This window comes from Dipteris shenzhenensis, chromosome 16, assembly GCF_047967505.1.
Source record: "Dipteris shenzhenensis isolate YYH24624 ecotype China chromosome 16, Dip_SZ_1.0, whole genome shotgun sequence".
Lineage (NCBI taxonomy): Eukaryota > Viridiplantae > Streptophyta > Polypodiopsida > Gleicheniales > Dipteridaceae > Dipteris > Dipteris shenzhenensis.
This window is the reverse complement of record NC_141611.1, coordinates 37,735,285-37,743,531: the sequence shown is the minus strand read 5'-3', so window position 1 is coordinate 37,743,531 and position 8,247 is coordinate 37,735,285.

The window sequence follows — 8,247 nt, the reverse complement described above, 5'->3', positions numbered from 1 at the left end:
TTTAGAAGCAATAGAAGATGCTAAAATAGTACACAAATCACAATGACAACCACTATCAACCATTTTATCAAAAGCAAAACAATTCAAAGTGATCCTACATAATTCAATGAGGTACTAGATGAACACATGTAATTAGAGAGAGCACTTAGGGGGTCACTCAATAATATATGTAACTTTCATGTGAGTTAAATAGGACATATTTAATGTAATTTTTTCTCACATTTTCATTTACATATGGGTGCCATAAAAAGATTTTGAAAAAAAAGACATTGAATTGGAAAAGTGTATGTTTTATTAATGAAAAAGTTACAAAGAAGGGGTTTAGAGAGAGAGAGAGAGAGAGAGAGAGAGAGAGAGAGAGAGAGAGAGAGAGAGAGAGAGAGAGAGAGAGAGAGAGAGAGAGAGAGAGAGACACTCAAGTTGTCTTTGGTTTGATTCTCTTTGTATTTGCTCCATATCTCTTTGACCAAGGCATAGTGGTTCTTTGTCATGCATTCTCTCTAGATGACATGCACTTGGGGTGTTTCTCTAGTAAAAATAAATACTACATGTCCTCTACCAGCCTTTTCAAGTTCAAAGCCCGTATCGGTTGTACCCTTCAAACAAAGAAAAGAGGGTTATATAAATTATTGAAATAAAAAGAGTCCACCATATACATCCTCTCCTATAAAAGAGCAAAACAAAACTGGGGAAACTAGTATAACCATAAAAGCAACAACTTGGAGACAATAGGGGAGACTAAAGTGGAGAGTAATGTAGTGCCCTTCATCAATGCACATATGAAACCAAGGAATTCAAAGAAAAACTCAAGCAATGAATTTCAGGATTTCAACCAAACATGCCTCATTCTTCCTTTACTTTAGCCTGAGGGGGGTAACAGCATCATGAATATCTAACAGTAAACTCCAAAACTTCTTGGTGACAACCAAATGTTCACAAGCCAAGGCAACATATTTCTTGACTCTAATCTTGTCAATGAGGGCATCATCTTGATCAATGTATAACTTGTATGCATCACCCAGTGAACCATGAGCTCAATAGCTTGAATAACTTTTCCTGTAAAAATAAGAGAAGTTCTTTTTAGCCAAATAAACCAGAAACCAAAGTGCTTGACTCCCAAAAATGTATCACTTCCCTTGAAATCTAGGAGGGTCAACAAGAAGCTTTTTTTTCTTGTAATTTAGGGGGAGGAAGCCACAAAACAATCTAGATTTATGAAGACTTGCAGTTGAGAAAGAGATGAGAGACATCCCATAGTATCTAAGAAGGTGCTGGCAAAGGGATAAACCCTTCTCTAAGGTTGATGCTGCTCTCATTTTGGTCCATACCGCTTTGTATATAATGAGCCAGCCCAAACAAGATTGCTTTTCTAGGAAGCCTGGGTTCCAAATTTTGCTAAACCTTCTCTTCTACCTCTTTTATCAATCCTGCCTCAGCCATCTTTTATTTAGTAATCTACCTATGTTAACACAACAAGACAAAGCAACTATAGATGCTCTTGATAGATGTGCAAAATAGCAAGTGCATCTATAGAAATAGATAGAATCAATGAAAATATGGGCATGTCTACTAGTGTGGTTATTAACGTGTCTAATAGTGCATCTATACTATGTTTTAGACATGTATTTAGACGCATTTATAAACATGCAGCAGAGAGTAGAAACTTGCTATAGGCTGATTGCATATAGTGCTTTCCAAACATTACCCATGATTACCAAAGCACATAATTTAAAAAAATGCATGTGTCACACACGATAATATGCTTTTTGCCAAATGCACATATACAAAAATTAAGTGAGGTGAGGAGAATGAGACAATATATAAAATAGTTTTTCCAATATCAATGATGGGCTATGGTTCGATCTCATCCTCAATGAGATCAACCCTTGCCAAACTATCTTCTTCAATATCCAAACCAATATGGAGATCTACAAATACATTCAGCCCACTTTTACTTCTACTACTGTGCTCATCGAAATCAACATCATCAATGGCAGACTCGTCCCTTGGGCAGGCATAACTTGTGTATCCATCAATGCCTACTTAACCTTTTTCTTTGCATTCACCTTATCCAAGGCTTTAAGAACCTCATGTCAAACTTTCTTTTGCTCATCCCAATCAATTGGGTGTTTACATTTGTTTGCCATTGGTATTTTTTCATCCTTTGGGATCTTTTAGACCTTGTTCCAGCCAGTGTTGTTGGATCATTTTTTCCTTCCAACATGTCACTTTCCTGCTAATGTTGTGATCGTGTCTGGTATTAAACAATTGGGATGCCCCTCTCATTGCGATTACACTAGAGTTCACATCCTGGACCTTGTCTATGTCCATCTTTTCCACAATATGTGCAATTCTTTCCATTAGTACTTGTATTGGCTTGTCAAGGATTATTTCGCCGATTCTGATATGCTGGTCTTCTCATCTGGTTAGCATTCTCATTTACCCCTACTTTATTGGCTGCAGGTGGTTGCGCCGCTGCTATAGCAGCTTGCATGTGAGGAGGCAACCACCCCCTATAATTTGCATTATACCAACAATTGGCACTATCATGATTCTGTTTGAGGAAAAACTCACATTGAGCTTTCTTAGATGAACCGGCTTCTGATAGCCCCATACTTTTCAAATACTTTTTTATATTTTTCTCTAGCTTTTTGTCCCTTGAAGAAGCTTTTGCCTTTTTCTTCGACTTGGAGCTCCCCTTAGACTTTCCGTTCTTGGATTCCTCTTTTCTTTTTCTCTTGGACTTCATGTCCTCATCATCTAAAGCATTCGAATCATCTTCCTTGAACTCAAATTCTACATCATCATCCTCATTCTCAGTGTTAGAATCTATGTCCGAATCTGAATCCTCTGCCTCCTTCTTTTTCCCCTTCTTTGATTTGCTTTTGGTCATACCAAATCTCCGTTTTGCATGTTGTGCCACTACAACCATGTTGTTGAAGTCGTCGGCTCCTGCTAACGTGTCCCTTCCTACCACAGAACTTCTCAATTCCTTTTTTAACCCTTTGCAGAAGTAATCCCCCAATTGTTCCTCTGTCGGTCTCTGCACAGTGGCTAGCCTTTTGGTTCAGATTTTGGAACTTCTGGGCATAATCTTCTACCAACAAATCCTTCTGTTTCAATTATCAAAGTTTCCGAGGATTGCTTTTGGTGTTTCCTCTTGTCGAAATCTTGATAGAAAAGCTTGTTTCAGAGCATCATAGTCTGAAAAATGATTCATACCATATTGAATGAACCAACTCATGGCCTTGCCTACCAAGGTTGGTGCTAATTGTTCCTTCTTGACCACATCGCCAAGCTGACCTTCGAAACCACTTGCTACCCATCAGGTGTCAAATTGCCCAATGTGACTATTGTGACATGAAGTTGGGGGTAATAAACTTTACGCACCTCTTCACTTCCTGCTGCTTTCGAACTGACAGCCAAAGATATTTATCATTGAGAATGGGACATTAGAAAAAAACTTTTATGCCAAGATACCACACCATACTTTTCTCCCTTAGATGAGAATGAAGATGGTAACATCCCAAGTGATGTTGTAATCAAGCATAGGGAGAAGGAAAGGATCAGCAGAGGCCATAATCTCAGCGAGCCGGTCTGTGCCAAAGAGAAGAGCGATACGTTGTTGAAAGAAGATCTTGCGGCTCAACATAACATGAACTAATATATATCAAGGAGTTTGAAGGGGCTGATTAGGTCGGATGGGTAGATTCCGAGGAAACATTGCACCTCCTTCATAGACACCTTTATACTTAGCTCAAAACACTCTACAAACTGTCATTAGACACAAAGGCCTATAACTTTTAGTAGAGACATGATATCAGAGATTCAAGTAAGAAAGAGATACGTCTTGAGATCGGCTTCGCGCTGATATAAGTTTCATTGAAAATAGACAGACGGTTGAAGAGATATGGATAGTTTACTGGAAGGGGGTAAAAACTATCATGAAAATAGACTATCAAACACAGAGACTAATAACATTTTGCAGCAGTATCTACTTCAAGATCTAAGTAGATAGAGACATGATCTTAAAGAGAGCTTCGCGCTGATATATGTTTCGTAAGAAACAGAGAAGTAGCCAAAAAGTTATGGATAGTTTACTAGACGGGGGTAAAAACTATCATGAAAATAGACTGTCAAACATAGAGACTCATAACTTTTTGCACTGATAACTGATTCAAGATCTGATTATATAGAAACATGTATCTTGAAGAGAGATTCGTGCTGATATAAATTTTATTACATCAAACTATCGAGCAGAAAGTTATGAGTAAAAAACTAACAGGGGGTCAAACTATCATGAAAACTACCCTCCACCCAGGCTAATTTCGCCTGAGCAAGATGCTCCCTCAAGACTCCACCTTCATCAATGATCCACCCCTCATAGATTTTGCCTAGAAGAGGGGAAGAAGTTTGCATGGTGGCTCGGGAAACAGAGGGACCATGTGTGCACAGTGAGCAGCCGAATAGAAAGAACTTTTAAGGCTTTGAAAGAAAGAAAAGGGAAGAGACACTCAAGAGAGAGAGAACCTGAAGTGACCTTCATTACAAATAGAGTGAGAATCCACTTCAACACTATAAACACAAGGGAGAAGAAGAGGTTTCATACATACAAGAGGGAGCAAAAGCTCCAAGACTACTCATAGAGAGAGAATAAACTAGAGAGAGAAAGACTCAAGAGTCTACATAAGAGAATATCTACAAGAGGGAGAGAAGGCTCATGGAAGAGGCTTGGGGAGACTAGAGCTACAGCAACATGAGGCCTAATGGTGGAAGAGATTGATGAACAAGGGAGAGGAGGTCTCCTTTTATAGAGATTTTGTTACCCTCCTTCACCCATTTACAATTGCTGCCTGTAGATTCCTTTCCCCTTCAATCACATAAGCACGTATGTCACCATCCATGTCCTTTTTGGCTACTCTTGCCATGTGTCCCATCAAAAGATGCTCAAGACTTAAAATATTGAGAAAGTCAAGAGTCTCCCCACATGGAGCCCATAGGGACCCTCTCTTTTCCACATGTCCACATCCTCCTTATTCCACATAGGAGTTCTAGAAGGATTCCTCTTGACTTCACACTCCTCCACATGCCTTCCACATGCTTAGCATGAGGCTTCTCTTATATTATTGGAACACATGGACATGAGCCCACCTCTTTATATGACTCACTCTTCCTATCTTCTAAAAAACTCCATAATATCCCATACACAAATAACTCTCACCCCATACCAAGGTATTTATAATTCATACCTATGGTATTTACAATGAGTCAGTCCACTCATCCTCTCCATCCCATATAATATCATAGAAAATAGAAATAAGTGAGAGCCGCTAGGCTATCACTTGATACTCAAACTCTTATCAAACATAGAGGAAAACAATACCAATGCCAAATTAAAAATATCAATTTTTGGCGTCACATCTTTCCCCCCCCAGCAGATCCTCTCTAGTATAGAGAGGGTCTGCTGGCCCTCAAGGTGGTCGAGCATAGAAGAATTTAAGGTGATACTCATTGGTGCGTCCGGGTATCACCATGCCATCAACATCCTTAAGCTGATAGGTTCCATTCGTGACATTCATATACATCCTTATGGAGGCCTGGCCAAAAGTAACCAATCTCTGCTTTTGTTGTGGAGTTAACCCTCGAGGAAACATGCCTTCTTCCACATATTTTTGAACATCTTGTAGTTTTGTCCATCGTACCCAAGAAACTACCCCCCGGTCTGGCACTACAATGGCTTGAGTAGCTAACTCATCTGCCCTTTGATTTTCTTTTCTGTTTATATGAACAAACTTGCAAAAATCATACTGACTACATAGTGCCATAGCCTTTTGATTAAGCTCCTTTAAATGGGGACTTCTTGTCTTGTAATGCCCTTGCATTTGCTTTATAATAAGCTGAACCTCGGGGGGTCACTCATCATATGTAACCCTATCACGTGAGTTCAACAGAAGGATATTTTTTATTTCTAAAATTTACAGAAATAAATATACATAAGGGACTATTTAAAATAGTTTTGGAAAAAATTTACAGATTTGTATAGAAAAGGGGTACATTTTATTAATGAAAAATTTACAGATAAGGGATTTTAGAAATAGGCCTTGAACGCACGTGATATAGAGGGTTTATACATAGTGAACCCCCCGAGGCGGTGACTTCCTCCTACCATAATTATCACTTCAGGTGGAAAATCCAGTACCATAGTGGTGAATTCCTCCTTCAAGGATGTCACCACCAAGGCACTAGGAGAAAAGGCAAGAATGTCACGAGCAGCTGTACCCACCATTTCGATGACCTCAACCCATGTCTCTTCAATTCAAGAGAAAGGACAGTGCTGGATCCTTAAAGGTATGCTCCCACTCAATACTCTCCAACATCCAGTGGGTGAACTTTTTCATGTAAGTTCACTCCCATTCTTACTTCCTATGCCAAATTGGGTGCAAGCTGCTAAACTAAGGCAACCTTAAAAAAGGAGACTCACAACTCACTCACAAAACAAAAACTAGGAAGCAAAGGAGCCACCCATGTTGGATCCCTAAACAATTACTAGAAGTTCCCGGGTAATATGATGGAAATGAGTATATTCGGGTACCTAAGACCCACCATGCAGCTACTCCACCTTCCTTTGACCCCCCCATGGGCACAAGGCAATTGTTAGCTTCATCAAGTGACAAGGCAGTAGTAGTCCCATAAGCGCCTGCCTCTGAAATAGAGGTAGACCCACAAGAACCTATTGCTTTCCCATCTAAGGACAAAACCATATGATTACAATGATCCTCATCAAAGTTTCCCCTCACTTGTCTTTAATTTTTTTGCCAATGCTTAATCCTTAATAAATTATGATAAACAAAAGCTAATTGGGTCTTTTCTTCAAGATGGTGAACTGCTTAGTAGTCAAGTAAAATGCAAAATCAAATGATCATGATTTTGACGAGTTACTTGTGCACACTATCTCTGCTTTGCACATATCCAAGGCCTTACTAGCACGTTTGTTATTTATGGTACTGCTAGATATTTCAATTCATTTGCTTTGTGACATGTGTGATGGGTTTACACCTCTTCTTTAGTTCTTCATTTCTACTTTAGTGCATCACTGGTGTTGTCTTCCTTTTCTTTTGCTCTTCATCAAGCTTAGTGTTGGTCTATCAATTAGAAGACCCAATTTGCCACGAAAATCATGAATTAAGGTCTATGCATAGTAGTCAACTATAGGTCTGTGCATAGTAGTCAACCATCTCAATTAGAGAATGTCACTTAGAATAGATGGGAGGTTCTAAAAATATTAAAGTAAATCCCAATGCAATGCAAAGCAAAAGATTAGTGATGGCTAAGCTTGGTATAATGCCGTTATGTTGCTAGATTCTTTAGATTTGATGCTCTTTGGCATAGGCTTAAAAGATGATTCATGCTCCATGGCACATAAGAGCTCTGAGGTTCACTTGTAACAAAACAAACAAAGCACTTGAAGGGGTACTACAAATCACAAGAGATCTAAAGTTCAAATTGGCCATTTTACACTCAACATCGGATTTTAGTTTCGATTTCCTACATAATGGTATAATATATTTGGATCTTTGAAAGGAAAACTCATCAATACATCTTAGTTTTCCTAGAGTTACAATTTCCTATGCTTGGTTCACCTCTGTAGCTTGTTATTCACAAAACAACTCCCATCATAGTTGCTGGTGATGACATCTATGAAATAGAGAAGATTCTTGGATAGGAGCTTGTCTCACTTAGTTTAAATTTCCCTTATTAGTCTTGCTAAAAATGAAAGAATTGTTTGTTCTATTGTTTAGATTTATCTTTCATCTTAGAAAGACACCAAAGAAAACTTTGTTTCATAGAAACTCTTGCAATCTCATCCCTTCCTTGCTATTAAATTATAATTTGGTGGTTTTATAATTTAATTCTTCCATAAGTATTGTTATAGTATATTGTGAAGTTTCTTAGTTGGATTTCATGTGGATCATTTGCTTTCCATAAAGTGCTTCTTTAAGTACAAGCCATTATCCTTTTAAATAGATTTCATATCAAGGTAGAGGATTTTCTTGTTATGATTCTAAGGTTTTTGTCCTTAGGAAAAAAATTGTACTTTTTTTAGATTCTTGCATGTTTTAAAGCATTGATTAATCTTATTAAAGTATATCTATGCAACCTAGCCTCAAGAGCAGTCCAATCTTTTGACATAGTGTGTTGTTTCCTTGGTAGAATGCTTGTCAAAATCAATTAAACTTATCGAAGTGT